The sequence below is a fragment of the Neopelma chrysocephalum genome, unplaced genomic scaffold, assembly GCF_003984885.1.
Source record: "Neopelma chrysocephalum unplaced genomic scaffold, ASM398488v2 Primary Assembly neopelma1_72, whole genome shotgun sequence".
NCBI classification, from domain to species: domain Eukaryota; kingdom Metazoa; phylum Chordata; class Aves; order Passeriformes; family Pipridae; genus Neopelma; species Neopelma chrysocephalum.
Genome location: NW_020897732.1, coordinates 8,972,893 through 8,992,909, shown reverse-complemented (window position 1 = coordinate 8,992,909; position 20,017 = coordinate 8,972,893). Strand labels below are relative to the sequence as shown.

General features: G+C 38.9%; 1 protein-coding gene and 1 long non-coding RNA gene across 7 annotated transcripts in view; one reads left to right on the top strand and one right to left on the bottom strand.

Annotated features, from left to right (window-relative positions):
- Window positions 1–20,017, top strand: part of DPP6 (dipeptidyl peptidase like 6) — a 547,706-nt gene that overhangs the window by 324,370 nt on the left and 203,319 nt on the right. The gene's annotated exons all lie outside the window — the stretch shown is intronic.
- On the bottom strand, window positions 1,034–19,862 carry LOC113969307. The gene is made up of 3 exons (XR_003534820.1): window positions 19,754–19,862; window positions 11,705–11,979; window positions 1,034–1,630 (listed from the first exon to the last, which is right to left on the bottom strand). It is a non-coding gene; the product is annotated as an uncharacterized LOC113969307 (long non-coding RNA).

Here is a 20,017-nt window from a genome sequence, read left to right as displayed (position 1 = left end):
CAAGGCTAATATCAGGTGTGGAATAGTTCCAATTAAAGATAGAATTTGTTCAATAACAAATATTATTATTTTGGTGAGCTGCTATCTCCAAGAGGACAAGCGTGGTAGAGTGAGGATATCTGTTCTCTTATGCATTATTGAGATTTCGTATGCATGCAAATGCTTTTGATTTCCTCCAAATGCAGTTGAGACAAAGAGCTTCCAACTACTTCAGAACCAGATGAAAGTGTCACAAGGAAGCTTAATTTTTCAAGATGTGTTACGAATATACATGATCTAAGTTGTGTCCCAATGCATTTATTAAATACCAAACTACTCTGTGCCCCCTTTTTCACCCATATCTTTCGCACTTCTTTCCATTTCTAGTTACATAACCATATTAATTATATATCTGTAATGATACATAATTCAAGTACGAGTTGTTATTACAGTTACTACCTTCTCAAGCCTTTATATTACTGGTTGTGTCATATTTATGGACAAATCCTGCACTCCTGGCTCATGCAAGTAGATCTATTAAATTTAGAGGAGGTATCTTTCAATTAATTTTCATTCATATAATAATGACACATCAAACAGCGATGTTCAGCTTAGATTTTTTCTGTCAATCTTAATTTTAGAAGTACCCATGCAAATACATTTTGTTTTCTCTGATTGTCTTCCTTTTATGAAATGCTGAAGAGAGAACCATAAAATTCACAGTAGTGAGGCTTTGAATTCTGTATCATTATTGGGCTATCACAGTCTGCATTCTTTTTTACAAGATTCCCCTGTTGTCTGCAACCCAAGGGAAATAATCCATTGCAGGAAACATTTTAAATAGTCACGTAAACACAGAATAAAATATCGTTTATTTTATGTATAAATGTATTGATACTTGCATTTTCTTCATTTTTAAAAAATGCTCAAAACATCAAGAATTCTAGGGTTTAATTTCTTCTTTTGAAGGATTACGAAAAGACAATTGTGCTGTCTCTTATTTAATTAAAAGGGAGTCCAGGCTGTTTGATCTATCCCAAAGATCTTCCTTTATTGAAAATTGTAGGTAATTATTGAAAGGTGTTATAATGCAAGTAGCTATATATAGTGTAATATTTTCATGGACTAATTGTCGTAGCCACCATGCAACAGAAGGACCTGTGTCAAAATAGAGGCTGAGAAAGGATAATGGAATAGGAGGCAACCATTTTAAGTCTTTACCTTTCAGAAAGAAGCATAACTAAAGTGTGGAGGCAAAATTAAAGTGCCTTAGGGTGTGAAAGGGTTCAGGATCATATGTGCCTGTGTGTGTTTGTACATACATTTATGTATATGTTTTGCATGCAACATTCTAGAAATAATAGCTCTAATTTTCTATTTCTTATATATTATACACAAGATTTCTTCATAGAGAATCTTCAGCCTTATTAATGTAGATTATTATTTCAACTTGTTCTCAGTATTTTGCTACATTCTCGGGACATCCATTTTAAATACTCTATTTCTTATTTACTAATTATTTAATAGGTTTGTCCACACGTGTAAGGTGCTTTTACGAGATGTATTTTGATTCTAGAGGAAAGCTCTTACTATGGTAGTGTGGGTTTCTTTCACCAAGGCAGCAGTTGTTGGCCTCAGGGCACTCATTGAGCTGGAAGTAGAGAACAGGTTATGATTAGGTGCATGCGAGAATTATATTTTGCATCTCTGTGTGCAGAATTTAGTTGGAGATTCTTTCTTTCCCCCAGCACATTTTAGATAAGAGATTTCTCTTTTTCTTGCTCAGTTGTGGTGCTCTCAGTTTTAACTGCTGGCGTTTCATTCTTTCCTTCTGCAAAATAGTTATGACTGTCCTAAGTCATCTCTTAGTAAATCTATCTTTTGGTGTCAATATCAGTTGCTGGATTATTTTTTGATCAAGCAAGTCATATTAGGAAGGATGAAATTTTATCCTAGTTTACCAAGATCAGACAAGGGGACACCTCATAACCTTAAATGAAAGTACTGTTAACCTCACAATGATAAATACACATAACCTGGCTTCCCAGAAAGCAGATGAGTAAGGACACCCTTCTGAGCTTAGTCCTTAACTTTCATCATAAAATCAGAACTGAAATGATGGAAATTGCCTAAGAACCTAAATATACTGAAATATTCCTTTGGTGAGCCTGCAGAATCTACTTTTTATTGAAGTAAATAATGTTACTAAATTATTTGAAGCATTCACTCAATTTGAGAGTTTAAACGAGGCCACACAGGGCCGGGTTTTCTGGTTAACTAATCCTTCCTGTTCTCTAAGGCATAGCCTTTTATACTCAAATGTCCTGTTATCAAAGAATCCTACTTGTTCTGGGTTTCTCCTAGTTGTCTGTGGAGCACATATGCATCTCTCTGAGGTTAAAAGTGTTAGTGACACTTGGAAATAGGGTACCCACTCAGCTAGAGCATTGTTCTGATCCTCAATATAGAAACTGAGGATCACTTTCTTGTTTTGTTCAGTTTGATTTCTCTTGACTGGAGTTTGAAAGTACTAGGGGAATTTTGCCAGTGCCCTATTTCAAGGAAATCTTATTAATCACTTTCAGTCATACTGCACAGTTTCCTGCTGTGTATTGTTGCTGAAGAAGGAAATTCCAGCCTTATATTTTCATTAATGATCGCAGAAAGTTGGACTAGTACTACTGGGAAACATTGAATCAAGAGGGGTTATATGAAGATTTTTTATAATGTGCACTACATTGTAAGAGAAAAGTTGTGCCATGGTCCTATCCTGTCTGCAATGAGGGTTAAGCAATATGAAAGCACCAGCTAAAGCAGTTACCTACAGAGAATAGTAGCCTTAAGAAAGTACTATAGGCATCTCTAGCTGTCTCATAATATGCTGAGAACTTGCAAAATATAAGGAATCAAGCTCTCAACAGGTTCTTGTAAAGTTTGACTTTTTTAAAGCAGGCTAATGAACAAAAAGCAAGGTACACCAACACCCTGAGAACATCCACTCTCTGAATGCTCTCTGCATTTCTATACATCAATGTCTTCACCCTTTCTTATTCACAGACTATATACTCTTAAAAAAGAATTACAAACCTTCTTGTGCAGAATTACATAAGAAAATAGTTTAGGTCAAACTTTGCATTTTCATTTGCTGTTGGTATTTTTTCTGTTTTGTTTCTGTTCTTGTTTTGACAATGTGGGAATCATGTTACCTTTTGGGGGTCTGTTTTCTGGGGTATGTTGTGGACAGGTAGTGGCCCAAAGACTACTGACTGAGGGTACACTGCCAAGCACCATGGTTTGGGAATCCATGAGCCAAGCTAAGTTATCTAATGAATCAGACCTCATGAAATGCTTCTTCCTCTTGAGTTAGAGGATGAGACCCTTCAAAATCTTCTGAAAATATAGTTTAAACTTAGATGCCCAACATTACTTAGAATAGCTGACTTGCTCTCCTATTTGTCTAATTTACATGAAGGATGAGAATTTTACTTCTACTTATAGATAGTTATGTATTTGCAGTCTCCTGATGCATTGCTCATATTGATATATGACGAGTTGATTTTTGAAATGTATTTCAAATCCCATTATATTTGCAATATACTCTAAGTATAGCACTTAATGCAGTGTTTCATAGTGATTCAGAATAGAGGTAAGTGACTCAGAACCAGGGAGAAGTAACTAAAGTATTTTGACTGCTCTTGAAGGCGTTTCTGTCATAAGGAGATACTGGGAAAGAATGAAAATATTTCATCAGTACAAATTAAGTCAGAGAAGAAAATGGAGCACAGCAATGGTCAGTATTGATACTCTGTATTGGATGGAAGATAAGAAGCCTGTAGAAGAAATAAAAGCTGGTGCTGGTGTGCTCCAACATGCTGTTTGGAAAAAATATAAACAACAGCCTCAGGTATTTTGAGGAATTAAGACTTTAGAGAGCAGTACCTATGGAGCAACATTGAAAGAGAAAAGAATTAAAAGTTTCTTAGCAAAGACAGATATAACCCATTTGTTATAAATTTTTGCTGATTTTGAAGTTTACGTAGTATATGCTAAAAACTTGTTTGACGTAAAGTGGGTTTTGTATCCTCACTTTGCATTTGAAATATTGCATAAACTACAATACTTTTAAATACTCTATCTTATGTAAGCACTGAAAGTTGTCTCCATTTTTTTATTTCCTCTTGATAAATAGTTTGCTTAGCTTGTTGACACAGGACTTTTTTTATTGAAATCTAGTGGAAGCCTCTAAGAATTCTTACACATTTATGATGTATGAAGTCTCACTTAATTGGTCTTGTGCTGTTTCCATTGTCTGCTGAGTTCAGTTTGCTTCCTGACTGAGTTTAATGAACTTGCTGTCTGTAGGGAACATTGATATTAATGCCAAGCACTGCTCTGAGGCCCCAGGCAGGACTGGTACAAGGTGCTGTGCAAACACACAGATGTCATGATGAGCCCCAGTGTTATTTTGCCACATTTATTACTTTAGTTTCACACATGCAGCGACTTCATCTAAAAAGTTTTTCTTTGAAACTGCATTGTGGTAGCATTACTGCTCAGCAGCAATAAGGGCCGTCCCTTGAACCCTACAGAGTTGGATTCAAGAGTCTGAATAGCTGGGACCATTAAAAACATTATGTCAGGTCTGTCCATGTCCTCAAGTGGGAATTGTGCAGGAATAAGAGCAACAGGTCCTCCTCCATAGGCCTTAACAACTCAGCTTTCTTTCTTTAGTGCAGGTGGTAGACTTAAGTTTTTCTGCATCACCTGGTTGACTCCTGTATTACTGTGTGGGTCACCGTGCTGGGTGATGAAGGGGACAGGAAAAATATCCTCCTAATATTAAGTAGATATTAAGGTCTTGGTAGAGCTGTCATTCCCCAGTTTAATAAAAGTCTAAAGCATAGAAGTGCTGGGAAGGAAAAGCCATTTCTCTACTCATCTACTTCAGCAGAAGAAAAGGAAATTTATATAGTGGTGTTACATGGCTGTGTAATACCTGTTCTGTGTTCACACCAGCTGGGAGTGTCTAATCCAGCCTGGACCTCACAGCCTGGCATGGCACCACGTTGCTGGGATGGCACAAACTCACAGTCAGAGTTATTGCAGTTATTGCAGAGGCCAGTGTGGACGTGGACAACTGCTCTGGTGCCAGACGGTGATGATGACGTTCTGTCTGTAGTTCTCTAGATGTATGATCGATAAACAAAAGAGCTTGTAGGCTTTAATTAGGAAAATGCAAAGATGGAATTGATGTGCAGGCAGAATTAATTTTCATTAATTTAAATTAATTCTTTAAATTTTAAATTAATTAATTTTAATACAATTGTTTCTATTAGGAGGTCTGACTGCTGCAGTCAATCATTGTGATCACCTCTGCAACACAGTTGCAGGGAGAGAAATACTCTTCCAAGATTAATGTATGAAAATTGGCCTGTCAGTGTTTCTATTCCTGTTTCTAATTTTATCACTGATTATTACAGTTGCCTTTGTAATACCATTTTTTCGTCTTGGACCTTCTTTCACTTTTCCCTCTAAAAAACTCTGTGGAGTAGCTTTTAGTTCACAGGGATGATGTAGGTTAAGCTTTACCCAGTAAAGTGTTTAGAAATTACTGGATGAAAACTGGTTATCAGTGCAGGATATTGTTGAACTATTTCACTGCCAAATGACTCATCCCAAGAAGTTTATAAAAATAGAGTTCCAATGGGTTTTTGTTGTTCAGTTGTATTGTGACTCCAGAATTACATTATCACAGCTGCATGGGCAGCTCAAAGGCCATGTTGCCCCACTGTAAGAAGGACTTGACAAGCATTTTCCTGCCCGATGGTCTCCAGGCATTTGGGTTGTTTTTATCTGGGGCAGAGATTCTCAGGAGACTTTTCACTTGAGCAGGAGGGAATTGATATAATGGAAAAGACTTTTCCATGTTGTTATGGAGGAAAAAATTCCTCAAACTCTGGTCTTACACTAAGAAATGTGTTTTGTGATTTTTGTAACTGCAGCTGGAAGCTTTACAGCGAGCACACACTGAGTGTGTGTTTCTGCTTTTCTGCCTCAAGTGAGTTTGAAATACTCCCAGTTATTTGCCTCTCAATCAGATTTATTTCCTCATTCAGGCTAAGCAGTTCCAGTTTGCTCCACAGTCAGACACACTGAACAGTCGCTGTAAGTTATGTATCCACTTCAGTTTTGGTTCATGTATTTCTGATTGTTTCTTGGTTTTGTTTTGTTGAGGTTGATGAGAAGAAAGCAATGGAAAACAGAGGAGAGAAATATCTGTATGAATCCCCACAATGACTTCTGTCATTTTGTTTTTGCTTGTCTGAGGTCAGACTGTGACATTTAAGCCTTTTTGGTTTAGAGAGGAGTATTAAAACCCATCAGTGAGTGTTTTCTCACTTGACACCAGCACAAAGTTAGCACAAGCTGCATGTGACAGGAGGAAAGATCCATTCAGTGTTTCCCTGCCCTTACCTCCTCCATCTAAATATGATACCGAGTCCCCACATTCACAGAATTTTGGTGTCACCCACATCCTAGAGTTTTCCATGCCTATAAAGGCTTAGGGGCAGTCAGAAGGGAAGCACTATGTGTTGGGACCTGAGTGAGATCAAGCCTGTGTGAAACAGGGCCAGTGGTGCTCCACAGAGGGATTTGACCTTTCACAGAGATTATTCACTAGTGAGTTTTGCTCAGGGCCACCCTTTCCACTTATGTAGAGGCACTGTGGCTCTCCTGGGAACTGGTTACTGATGTTTTCTGTCTTTCAGGTTCTGTCTTTTATTTGATAGACCTTTTTCTCTGTTCTGAACCAATGAGTTATATCCAAGATACCATTTTCACATGTCCTGCCCCAGGAAGTGGGATGTTTGGAGTTAAACTCTGATGCCTCCTGAGATGCTGGAGCCTATGAGCCTCCCCTGAGCTTTGTGTCTGATCTTTACAGCTCACTTTCTGAGCAGGTTTTCAGAAGGTGTAGTTTTCTATGGTCTCTGATTTTGGTAGCAGCTCTGATTGCTGACTATTCATGATGAGGCCTAAAAACTCATTTCCTCTCTATTTTCATATTCCTAAACAGTGGCAGGTCAGGAGATGCTTTGGTTCTGTAGAGAATAACTTCTGTAATGTGATCTCAATTATTTGACAAGGGACTTCACACATCTCTATAAAGTGGCCTGGGAGGGGATGGGAAATGGAGGCTTTATTAGTTCAAGAGTGAGATTTGGTGAATCAGGTTGATTCATCCAGGTAGGACTAGCCCCTGAGGCAGTGAGTTTCCTGTATGAGACTTCTGAGTAGCTGCAGCGCATGGATTGCAACATGGGGTGGAATACAAAAGTGTGGTCTCAGACTGAATGTACTGAGCTTAACAGTCCTGATAACCCTTTTGACTACAGCTGAATAATGTGGAGGTCTGGTTGGGTGGAACGTTTGCAGCTTTACAGTAGTTTTGGTGTGCCTGGGGATCTTGCATGGCTCTCTGGAGACCCAAAGATATTCATGCAAAAGCATATTTCTAAGACAAGTAAGAGGTGTGTGGTGAACTAAAAACATGTTTGCAAAACTTTGGTATGTCTGTGTAAGAATTAGCTTTACATCTGGTAAATAAAATACTGTGTAAACTTTCTGTGACCAAAAGATGACATTAACACAAAATGAATTGTAATTAATCTTAGTTGACTGCTAATTACCTGTAAAATCTGATTAAAGGGAAAACTAAATTTGCCTGCGGTAATTAGTGTTTCAATATGAAGTCTATGTCCATGTAAATATGTCTAGTGCTCTGTGCTAATTTATCACCACTGTTATTTACGAGCTTTTTTTTTTCTTTCTGCAAAGGTTACAGAGAATGAAGGATAAAATTAGAATAATGAATTCTTGTTTATTAACACAGAAACAGAACAAATATTCTGTAGACATTTTATAGACTCCAACATTATAATATTGTCAGAGAAATGTAGTGTTTCAAACATATTAGCATAGAAATAGGTTTGTTTCTTATTATTTCAAATGGTTTGCTTGCACTGGTTTGTCATTCAGCTGTCAGTAGAAAGGCAACAAACATTCAGTGAGAATTAACCCCCAAGATAGGACTGGCCATTCTGCTATTCATTGACAAATGGATTTTGAAATATTCACATAATGAAATCTCCAGAGCAAATGGACTTTAACAGCTGATGGGGTTTTGTAAAGCATCATGAAATCACAGCTGGACATCCAGAGTGAATTTTCAGTAGGGATAGCAGGCAAGTTTATACACACTTACAATGTGATTGAAAGGAGTAGGACATATAATTCTTCAGTCTGACAGGTAGCAAGTCTTTTCTCTGTTTTTTTATTTTAGCACAGATACTTTAACTACCTTGTCCTCCATCGTAAGAACATTCCTATGGCAGGCAAACTTTGTAGGTATCGTGTTCAACAGCAAAAGGAGCAATCTATAAAGTGTTCTTCATAGAAAACCCACAAACCTGCACACTTGCTGCTACACAACAAGCTATTATTCAAAACACAGCCCTTGCTCATGATGTAGTTAGCTATCATTGCATCTGCATCTACACTGAGGGGAAAACGCACAGAGCCCATCTCAGTATAACTTCCATGCAGCAGGATGCTTTTTTATGGAAATAATGACATTTTTGAATAACCAACCTGAACAACACTTTTAAGCACACAAGTATAAAATGTCTAGGGTTTTTATGTTGCTACCCCATATGGGATACAGAAAATCACTCTGTGATTACCTCCTGCACTGGAAAAGTAACACATGCTGATCCTCTCCCTGCTATCCTTTAAACAGCTCTCCTAAACCTCACCAAACTGATTTATCAGAAGCTTTTTAGAATCAGGTAGTGTGAGAGCAACAAATAAAAAAGCTTCCAAAGTATGTCCAAAACCACCACAAAAAAGGGGTTTGACATCCAAATCACCAGTGGGCTCTTTACGTAGAAACCTTACAATGTGATGTACTTCCTCTAATGTTCCAAACACCTTCCTGGAGTTATGTGAGTGAAACAGTGACTTTGCACCCAAATACTTCTGTGCTGATAACCGGAAAAGGACAGAAGAGCCAGTATTCAGAGAAGAACATTTCTTGCAAAATGCTTTATCTCTGCCTTGCTGATCCTGGTTCTCAAGGGAGATGTACAGAATACCTTTGAGGAAGGAAATTTGGGATAAAGTGCACAACTTTGCTGGATATTAGCAATACAGACACAACAGATTCATTTTTATTTTGAATTGCAATTTTTTTCTAAGCCTTTCTTCTTGATAAACCCTTTCTGTTCCACTTTCTGTCCAGCCGATAAGGAAATGAGCCTTATCACCTCTCCCCTTGGTTACCCTTCATGACGTTCTTCTCTCAAGTTGTTCAGCTGATTAACATAACTAAACGAAATTCAGAACAGTGTGTCCCACTTTGTACTGAGATTGAAGTGTGCTGCCTCTGTTTCAGCCAAAACTCTATCTATTTCTCTATGAAATATATTCAGATCTTTAATTCTTGCCAGTCCTATACAGATAAAATATGTTATTTAGGTGTTTACAACAAGGCTACTGGTAGCTCTCTCTTGAAATTGCTCTCCCATGAGAACAAGGGAGCAAAAAGCTGAGATAGGGTTTGTCATTCAAGTAGAAACTGGAAGAATATCAAAGCAATTCCCATATAACCCCCTTTCTCTCTTTCTCCTTGGATTAAGGGCATATGGATATTCTCCTAGAAGATATGTACCATCATGCTTTGCTTACGTAAAATTAAGTGAGAAAACAGTAAAAGTTTTCAGCAAGATCTCCAAAGACATGCAGTTTTGAATTAGGCCTTTAACACTTCCCTAATGTGCCCAAAGATTACTGTATTAATGGTTAATTACTAAATGATCTCATGACACAAGCTATTACACCATCTGTGTGTGCCTCTTTGAAAATTTGTACTGACACATAAATCAAGGTGGAACAGAATTTGTTCCTGTAAAGAGAAATAGATAATGCATTTATGTAATTTAAACTTGATGGTATTGTTTTTTGTATGCAATCTCATAATTTTTGAGGTCTAACCATTTGTTAGAGAGCAAAATTTCTCAGAAATACAAAGACAGTATACACATACAGAGAACAGTATCTCACCTGATGACTCCTCAGTAGTTTGAATAATTCTTAACTGGGGCAATGTCCTTAAGAAAACTTTACCTATCTCTGAAACAACTATGGAATCATAGAACCATCGAATCCTTAAGGTTGGAAAAGGCCTTTAAGATAATCAATTCCAACGATTAACCCAGCACTGCCAAGTCCTCCACTAAACCATGTTCCCAAGTGCCACATCTAGATTTTTTTTTAACACTTCCAGGGTAGGTGACTCTATCACTTCCCTGGGCAGCCTATTCCAATGTCTGACCATTCCTTCAGTGAAGAACTTTTTCCTAATATCCAATCTAAACCTCTCTGATGCTACTTCTGGTCATTTCTGCTTGTCCTATCACTCGTTGCTTGGGAGAAGAGACCAACCCTCATCTGGCTACAACCTCCTTTCATGTAGAGAGTGATAAAGTCTCCGCTGAACCTCTTCTTCTCCAGGCTGAACACTCCCAGCTCCCTTAGCTGCTCCTCATCAGGCTTGTGCTCCAGACTCTTCCCCAGCTGCTTTTCTCTTCTATGGACTCACTCCAGCACCTCAATGTCTTTCTTAAAGTGAAGGGTCCAGAACTGAACAAATATAGCTAAGTCCTTATGTTTTTTTTTATTTCCATTAACCTTAATTTAGTCAAAAAGAAGGGACTCAATCTAACAAACTAGTGACTCAACTAATCAATTTTCTAGTTGACACTGAGTTTGTGGATGGTCAGGCTGTAATCTGTGGGACTGTGTTATTCTATTCCTGTTACCTTTGCTCTCTCTTCCTTTCTTTTCCATATTCAGACATTCCATGTAGTTCAAATAAAACTCCACTTGTCTTTAAGCTGGGGTCATGCGTCAATCACAATGCCTGAAACTGTGGAAGCAATTTTGACTAGAACCTTTTGCAATAGAAATAATGGTGCAGTGGAAACTGGCCTTACATGTACAAAACATTGCAAGGGCATTGTAATATATCCTTTGTGTCAGATTTTCAGGCTACTGTGTTTGTTCTCATTGAGGGATAAGAAGGCATCTCGTTCATTTTATTGTGGGGAGCAGGAGGTGAGCTCAACATCCTTTAAAGAAATGTTCTGTTTGTTTGGGGTTTTTTTCCAGCTGTATCTCCCTGAAGTTATTTCCTTTGGTGTATGATCATGTTTAAAATTCACTCGTTTGTGTTTTTCAGAAACTGTTGGGCCAGTAGCTCAGTTGGTAATTCTGAGAGACTGAAATACTGATGCTTCCTTTGGCAGTGCAGCCCAACAGAAAAGCCTGCAGAGGACTTTGCCTATTTAGAGGGCAGGGAGTGTGTCTGTGTTTCATTCCTGCATGCAACTCAGTTTCTCTCTAGAAATCCATGAAGAATGTGTGAATTGATGCTTTCACACCAGCTTGGTTGTGTTCCAGTACTGTTAGTACAATCTAGATGCTCTGTAAATAAGACTGGAGTTATAAAGTAGTAGGTTACTACTCTGGCAAGTTTCAACTAGTAGGAATTGTTTGTCACTGATTACTCTTGTAGTGCAATCTGTGTAGCAGATCCACACTTCTTACAGCCAGAATTGTCTAGAAACCAGAGACTGAGAAAAAGGGCAAAAAATCCATTACTTACATAACTCCTTTTTCTTGCTCTGTGTTGCAGAGCTTTTAATAGTTTTGTACTCAAACCCTCCAGTCTTCCAGGTGAGTTCATCTGGTAGGAAACTGTTGCGTTCTGCAGTAACAAATACATATTTTCTCAGAAGAGCTGCTTCCAGAATATTCGAGTCAATGGGAGACAGAGGAAATGCCTCTCTCCTGTGCCACAGTCCTGAGCTGGACCACTGGCTTGCTGCAATCTTTTGGCCTGGCCTTGCTTCCTTGTGGCTTGAATTTCAACTGATTCTCCTGTTAGGACACTTGAATGTGTTAAAAACACTTAAAATACTCTCAGGACAAGAGCAGAACTTAGAGCATCTACATGAATAACAATAACTTCCCAGCCAGGAACAACTGAGCTTTTCACCTCTGGTGGGAAGTCCTGATCACATTGTCCCTTTGACTAACACTGAGAGCTCTAATTTTGAAGCAGTCTGCTTTAATTTACCTTTTTTTCCCCTGAATGCTGTGTATAGCCATGTTTTCAGAAATTATTGTCCCAAAGTTTAGAGAACAGGAGCCTTCACTAAAAAACAGCGACACCAATGAGCAGATGGTGCTTTCTCTCCAGTGCTGGCCTGGGATCTGTGTCCTTTCCTATGCCCTGTTGCTGAACTAAGGGGTGTCACATTATAAGATGATACTTAGAAATGTATTTGAGAGATGAGGTTCATGAACCTCTTTCTCCTACAGAATATTTTGCACCAAGGTGATACACGCAAGTGAACACATGTATCTATCATGAGGAAGCATGTCTTGTAATGCCAGTGTAATTGAAACACAGCAAAACTGTCATTTGTAGGAAAAACCTTTTAATCTGAATATGGAAAAAAGTGTATTTGAGAAAAGGGAAAACGTATATTTTTTTTTAACATCTTACAATAATCAGAAAAGGGAATTTATAGGATCAGGTAAAAAAATGTCTTTTGTCTCATGGGAGAACCTGTACCTGAACATTTGTAGATGGTAAAAGGTACAAAACGAGAAATGACAGAAACTGCCAGGTCAATTTTACCTATGGACAATTTAGGGACAATCCCATGGTAATTGAATAGGTGAACTGTGTCTTTCTTCTGGCAATCATAATCAAAGAACTGGTCAAATCTCTAACCAGATTAAAAGATCTTTGGTTATTAGGCCTTGCCTAAGGGGCTTTAACAGTGCTTTTAACAGTGCTCTCTTTATGCCATGGGCATGTGGGGGGGTTTGGCACCGGGAAGTAGAGTGTTTTTTTTTCCTCCTGGTGTTGAGATTTAGCTCTGATTACTGAGGCTGATTCTTCTTTTATGTAAGAGACAAAAGCAGCCAATGATTCAGTCCATTAAAGCTGAACTGTATCGAAATGACTGGTGATTCTGTGTTGGAAATCAGCAATGGGCTACTACTTGCTTTAGGATGAAAATAAAAAAAAAGTCCTGATAACATATTATTGATTCAAGACTATCCAGTCTACATCTTTAAAATTCACAAGAAAAACAAAGGGAGACAGCTGCTGAATTAATCAACACAGGCTGAACTTCTCTGCAGCAAACAGCTTATCTTCAAAAGAAAAAAAGAATAAAGGAATTTTAAAAAAAAAAAGAAAAAAAACTGAGCAAGCAGGTAAGGATGGTGTATGACAGGAGCGTAAAATGGAAGCTACACAAAACAGCAGACCCCAAGCAAGTTTTATACACTTCTGGTGCAAGAAACCAGATAAGATTAAATCCCTCAGCTTCATAAGAAAAGAGTAGAACAATGTGCTCCTGGCTATTGCAACAGCAGAAGGATGCATGAAGGTCTGAGACAAGCTTAAATATCTTTCAATGCTCATTTCCAAGTGCCTTTTTGGCTCCTAATTCCTCTAGGCTTCTAATTTGCCTGTTACTTTGACTCAGCCTGAGGGCTAATCATGTGCTTGAACCATCCATTTAGAAAATAAAAGGCATAGCAAGACAACCCAGCAAGATGTGCTGAATGAATGCTGAAGGCAGAAATAACAAGTATCTTAACAAAATCTAAGGAGAAGGAGGTGAAAGCAAGTAGCCCTTGCAGCAACAGCGTGCTTCAGTCTGTGCCAGCTGGTGCTCTTCCTCCTCCCGCTCCCTCAGGAGCCTGAGCCCTGAAAGGACTGATGCTGGTTTTCACTGCTGGAGGTTTCTGGAAGTTTATTCGGTCTAAACTGTTCCTTTCAGGTGTTCTAAATCTCTAAAGGAGGTGTGATCAATGACAAGTCAGGGTGAGTGAGAGGTTTCCTAATTCAGATCATGTCCTGTAGTGGATCTTGTGTTAACAGGCTACTGCATATAAGCTGTCTGATCTGAGCTAGGTTTTCTTTTCCTTTGACATACACACATAATGTAAAAATGGGGCCCCATTCTCAATGGGTGCAAAACAGCTCTGACTTTCTGTGGAAATGCTGAGCTATCCCAGCTGACAGCCAGACCCAAAAGGGACAACAGTTTTCTTGGTGCACTGTCTCACACTTCTGGTCTAGCTGGAATTATCTTATTGCCTAGGGGAATTAGGCAACTTCATTAGTTCCCTAATTTCTTTCTGGTGTTTTGAAAATACCAGATGTAATTAGTGTATTTTCTCCCCCTGTGGACTGCATGCTCTTCCCTTTTCCCATGCTGTCCAGGTGCATCTCCAGGGTATGGGAAGGCCATAGGACCATGGATCTGATCCTGCACGTTCCCGTTCCAAAGGCTATCACGTCCATATTGCTCTGCAAATGGTCACTTTTTCTTTCTACAGCAGTTCCAAAGCAAAAATGAAAATTGGTTCTTCCCCACGGACTGGGCAAAAGTTAATAGCTTTGAACCAAATTAAAAATGTCATTGTCTCTCTTGGTTTGTGGCAAGTATACCTTTAAAAAGAGACAGGAGCAGACTCATTTTGGAAACATCACAAGGAAAAAAATCAACTTTCTATTAATCAAATGCTTTGTCAGAAATCTTTTTTGTCGTTGCTGTTATTAATGTAGTGTTTTGCCTCTCAAGTTCTGGCTGCTCTAGCTCCACTTTGCTCCTACCCCTTGGGACTGGAGTTCTGGCCCACTTAAGTCAATGTCAAGGCTGTTTTGCAGTCTCAGTCCTTCACTGAGGCCCCACAAGGGTTTTTCTGTGCCTGCACCAGTGCAGAAGGCTAGGAAAAACTGCCTTATTTATTTTCCCATCACAGCCTAAAATTAAAAGGCATTTAGACTCTTTGTCATTAGCAAAAGTGTCCTGCAGTCTTCCATGCCATTACTCCAGCTGCAGCTTTGTAAACTGATGTTCTGGTTAGAAAAAGTATTTATGTGGAGTCAGATATCTGAGATTAAAGCTAAAATGCTGTTTGAATGCTTTTGTGTGGTATCGTGAATGTAGATCGGTTGAAACACTCCATCTATCTGTCTGTCTAATCATATACCTACTGCTTGAATCAATTAAGTTAAGCACATGGAGATCTATTTGAAATACAAATCCAGACAAAAGACACTTACTTTCTTTAATCTTGGACCAATACTTGTATAGAGGCTGTTTCATTAATATATTATCTCTGAAAGGTAACTGGGTTTGTCGGAATTGAAATAAGGTTAAATGAATCAACTATTGTAGTTCATCTGCTGAATCACAACACTTTGCTCTCAGTTTGTAAAATACTCTCCAGACTAATGAAGTAGGGTCAATCACATGCATTTTTGCTGGAATCAAATTGCCATTAATTGTGTCACAGCTATGGATAGGTCAATAAATGTTGCCATTGCACACTGACTGTGGCAGTGCCAGAAGATGAGCCATTTTCTCATTATGTGGTGCAGATTTAGACTCTGCACAGATCAGTGTCTAATTTCTGCAGTGTAGAAGCTGCCCACATAGCTCATAGTTTCTTGCAGAAATGTCACTGGCTACATCACCTGTAAGTGCCCCATTCCTGGAACAGGGATGGTTCAGCTGGTATTTAGCACTGTGGTAGATGTTGGAATCATTCAACTCCCACAGATCCCTTTGTAACTTCAGTGTACTGAGCAACTTCTGAAAAACATTTATTATCCACAGTTATGCTGCTTCGATTTGCAGTTCACTGATGGATAGAAATGGCAGGAGAAACATTTGTGATAAGTAATGGATGCAATGTGTTGAGTACCTACTGCAGTGATTGCACCAGGGCACACATTGAGTGTTTAATTTGCTAATAAAAATTAACCAGGAACGGGAGGGAGGGAGGACTGTGTTAGCTGGTAATATCACACATCCCGGTTGAGGTTTCGAGGGATATCAGATAATGTAGAGCCATCTGCTCTGATACACACCTCTGACATCTGCAGAAGGGGTTTAACCAGGCTAGAGAAGACTCAGACAATAGCAGTGACCTTGGGTGATTTCAAAAAAGGCAGGTGAGAGGAGATGAAAAGTAGAGAAGGAAACAGCTGCCCCATCTCAAAAGGGATGGGGTAGGAGTGCCCCACATAAAAGGCTTGGGTAAACTAGATCTCATCGCAGATCTTTTTCTCTATATTAAAGCTTTCTTTTTTCTTTGTCTTTTTTTTTTTAATTCAGTTTTTATATCTGTTTCTTTTGTTAATACTAGCCAATCTTTGAGCAATCTGATCACTTCTACTAATCTTAGTTGCAGTCTTGGGAGAGAAAAGTGTCAGTGCCAAAGCCAACAGGGCTCTGGGTGTGAGTGCTACTGATGTAGAACCTGCTGTGAGATGTCTTCAAAAGGGAGGGAGCAACTGGTTCTTTTGCTGAAAAGCTGAAATGGGGAGAGTCTTAACTCTGAGAGTCCATAAGGGACCAAAGTTACACTGCACTTTTTATTTGTGGTTATATATGGGAGAAATATTTCTGTCTAACAAAGATGCCCAAGTCTGTGGTTTGTTTGGGGTTTTTTTTGTTTGTGTGTGGGTTTGCTTGGTTTGTTTTTTTTCTTTAAATATTCTCTTTTTGCTATTTTGTGTGGGTGCAAACCCAAGAACAGGGTAAGTTCTTGGTAAAAAAAAAAAATAGAGCTTCTAGGCAAACTGCAAAGAGAAAGAGAGCATTTTCCATTCTCCCACTTCCCCAAGGAATGTGCAAACCATTCAGCAGTTTGCTGCTCTGGGCTGGATTTCTCTCAGCCTTTCTTGTTGCAGCTGCATAAACAATTAAATATTAATTGGACTAGAAAAACAGATTGGCCATGTGCAGAATAAAGACATTCACCTGGGACACAAGTGGCCAAGTTCAGCTCTCAGCTCTGAAACTGGTAAAGTAAATTTTTCTGACCTACTTCTGAGTTGTTGGTCTTGGTCACCCGATTATATTTTATCTCTCTTTATTGTTACTGCCCGCGGTCTCTCTTGTGTTTAGTCCATTCAAAACATAAAACACCTTTTCTAAAGATTTCATCAAAATTAGCACATTCCCAGCAGAAGTGTTGCTTTCAGTGACTAGATTGTGGCAGGTTCAACACTTTTGTTTCAAAAAATTTGACTAGCTCCAAAGTGTTAGAAATATTTATGGACCTCCTGCCACAGGTTTTTTCCCCCCTAGGAACGCTGAAAGATGAAGAATGAAAATATATGTCTGTTAACTTACTCTGCCCTTGTGCTAGGAGGATAAATATTATCTTACCTTTTGCAAGTTGCAAGATGCTTTCTTAGCACAAGATGTAGCATGTGCTGTCCAGATATATTATAGTTGCTGCTGGATATTCAAATATTGAGTTTCTTGCCTCAAAAGAGCTCACAAGCTCCTGTATTTTCTCAGGACATGTAGTGCAAAAAGGCCAAAGTGAGGAATGTGGTGTGATGAAAATATCAAACCTAACTCAAAAAGCAAACAAGAAGGACCAGATGTCCAAAAAAGATCCCAGGGATGGTTTTACATTAAGATGCAGCAAAGTTCTGGTTTTTGCACTTTGAGTATTTTTCATGTACCAAAACACTATTATGATATAACTTCTGACATATATTTAGGCTAACCAGTACTTGACATTCCCAAGGGAGTGGAAACTACATTAAGAATATTGCTTATAAAGGGCTCTTGACTATCATAATTATCTTAAAGTAGTTTTCAGCTTTGAATTTGATCCCTTTTGGTCTCAGAAAGGTTAATTATTAAATGCGAGATTTAGGATGCCTTTCCATCCCCTGTTTGCTTCTCATAAGTCTCTCAAAATTTCTGTAACTGAAATTATCCTTTAGCTACTGGACAAAATTTAGCAGTGATGCTCTGTATTGACCAGCATGTTCTGAAAAACAGTCTTAATTGTTCTCTGTTCCCTATGCATCTTTGAAGTTAGCAGGGCTGCTGTGGGAAGAACATCATTTGACTACTGCTTTTGCTGCTTGCTGCAGCTCATCTTAATATTTTAAACTGGGTAAGGCACAAGAGAATTTCTCTGGAGATCTCTGTTGTGAAAAGGGCACAAAATTCCCAATAATCCTCAGAGAAGAGCTTGGGTTCTTGTTGTCATCATTTTTAACACTGTTAAAACAAGTGTGCTCTGTATTTGTCAGTATTGCAACAACTTAGTATGCTGTTAAATTCAGCTGGGTAGCAGCACTTGCCAAAAATTGTTATCCAATAAGACAAATAAATAAAGTATGAGGAGTTTTTTGGTTTGTCTAATTTTTTCTTTCTTGTTAAATGAAATTATTAAAAGCCAAGTCACACAGACTCTTCTTTGAGCTGTTTTAAGCAGTAAACCTGCAGTAGCATGTGTTAGAGGGGCATCTGTTATGGGAGGATGAAAATGACAACAGAGAGGTTTGAGCCATGGAAGTAGGAATTTTAGGAATTTCAGGGGAAGGCAAAATGTGTTTCTTAATAAAATCTGGGTTCGGCCTTGCTCCCTAACAGCAGCCCCATATTCAGCTTTTGTCACTGGAGAAACAGTGAAGGGCAGAGAGGCAAACTGTATTAATCAGGGATCTGTTCCGATTTTGTCATTTCAGATGGTCTCCTGCTTTAGGAGAGTGTGACTTTGCCAGCAGCACAATGTTAAGGACAAAGCCTCCAAGATCTGCAACTCATTCAAATGCACACTTGTTTTTCGCTTGTCTGACTTGTGCTGTGGGCAGTGCATTACAGTTCCCAGAAGGCTCCTGAGAAGTCCAGCTGCCGGGTCAGTGACAAGAGCAGGGATCAGAGAAGCGCCTCACAGTTAGAGATGGGTTGGACATCACCCCTTGGACCACATTCTGCACACTGGCAGATTGCAGCAACACTGCTGGGAACTGATATCATTGGACACAGCATTTCTTCTTAATATATTTTTGTCCCACCAAAGAAAGCCCAGCTTCCAGGACATTGTTCACTGGTAGTTAACTTAAGCTATCAATAGGTATTTACTGTGCTGGTCAGCTAAAGCATCAAGGGGGGGTTTAGTCATTGCAGAGGTGTTGGCCTCGAGTGTTTATAAATCATGATTTGAGTTCTCAAGAAATTAATGTTTGCCCAAGAAATAGGGAAATTTAAACAGTTTTGTTGTCTTAAATTACTGTTTGACATTCTGACTCTCTAATGGATCATTCAAATGATGTTGAAAAACTCCCTGCACCATAAAAACCTTTTTTTTTTCCTTTTCCCTGAAAATAAGCATTTTTTGTTAATCACACAGCTAAAGGAATAGGAGCATCGAGGAAGTACCAGGAGTTTGCCAGTACTAGTGAATAAATCTGCATGTTCACAGTGCTTATTAAGCTAAATAAGAGTTGTGGGAATTAGAAGACTCTGGAAAGGAAGTTTTAAATCGTTAAATCGTTCTGATATCTCCATGAGGACATACTTTTTCTAACTATTTTATTTACAGCCTTCTGGTTGCTTTACACATCACTGATCTTCACTTATAATGTTGCTTGATATCACATCAAACCGAGAGACTGGTGCTCCTGGTTGGGCACTGGAACCCCAAAACTGCTCTCAGGGCACAAGTGGAAAACAGACTTTTCCAGCCTGTCTTGATTTCTGTTTCACTGCACAGGTCCCGTGGGATAGGAAAGTCGTTCTGCTAAGGGAGGGACATACAACATGAATGCAACATTTTGGAAAGGGTTTTAAAAAATGATTACCTGTGACATATTTAGATTGGACATCACAGGGAATTGAAGGTCTGCAGAGTAGCTCTTTGCTGCAAGAGAAGGACTTAACCTCTGTAGAAGTTGGTCTTTTTGCAGTGTGGGCTGTGTTTGTGAGCTCTCAGCCTGTTCCCCCTGGTCATATGTCTGGTTGACCAGTAATTAGGAAAACCAATGAAGTGTGAGCAGGATTTCTGATGATCCTTCAGCTTTGGAGTTATCAGCAGATGAGAGAGCGGCAGGACGAGTGACAATCTG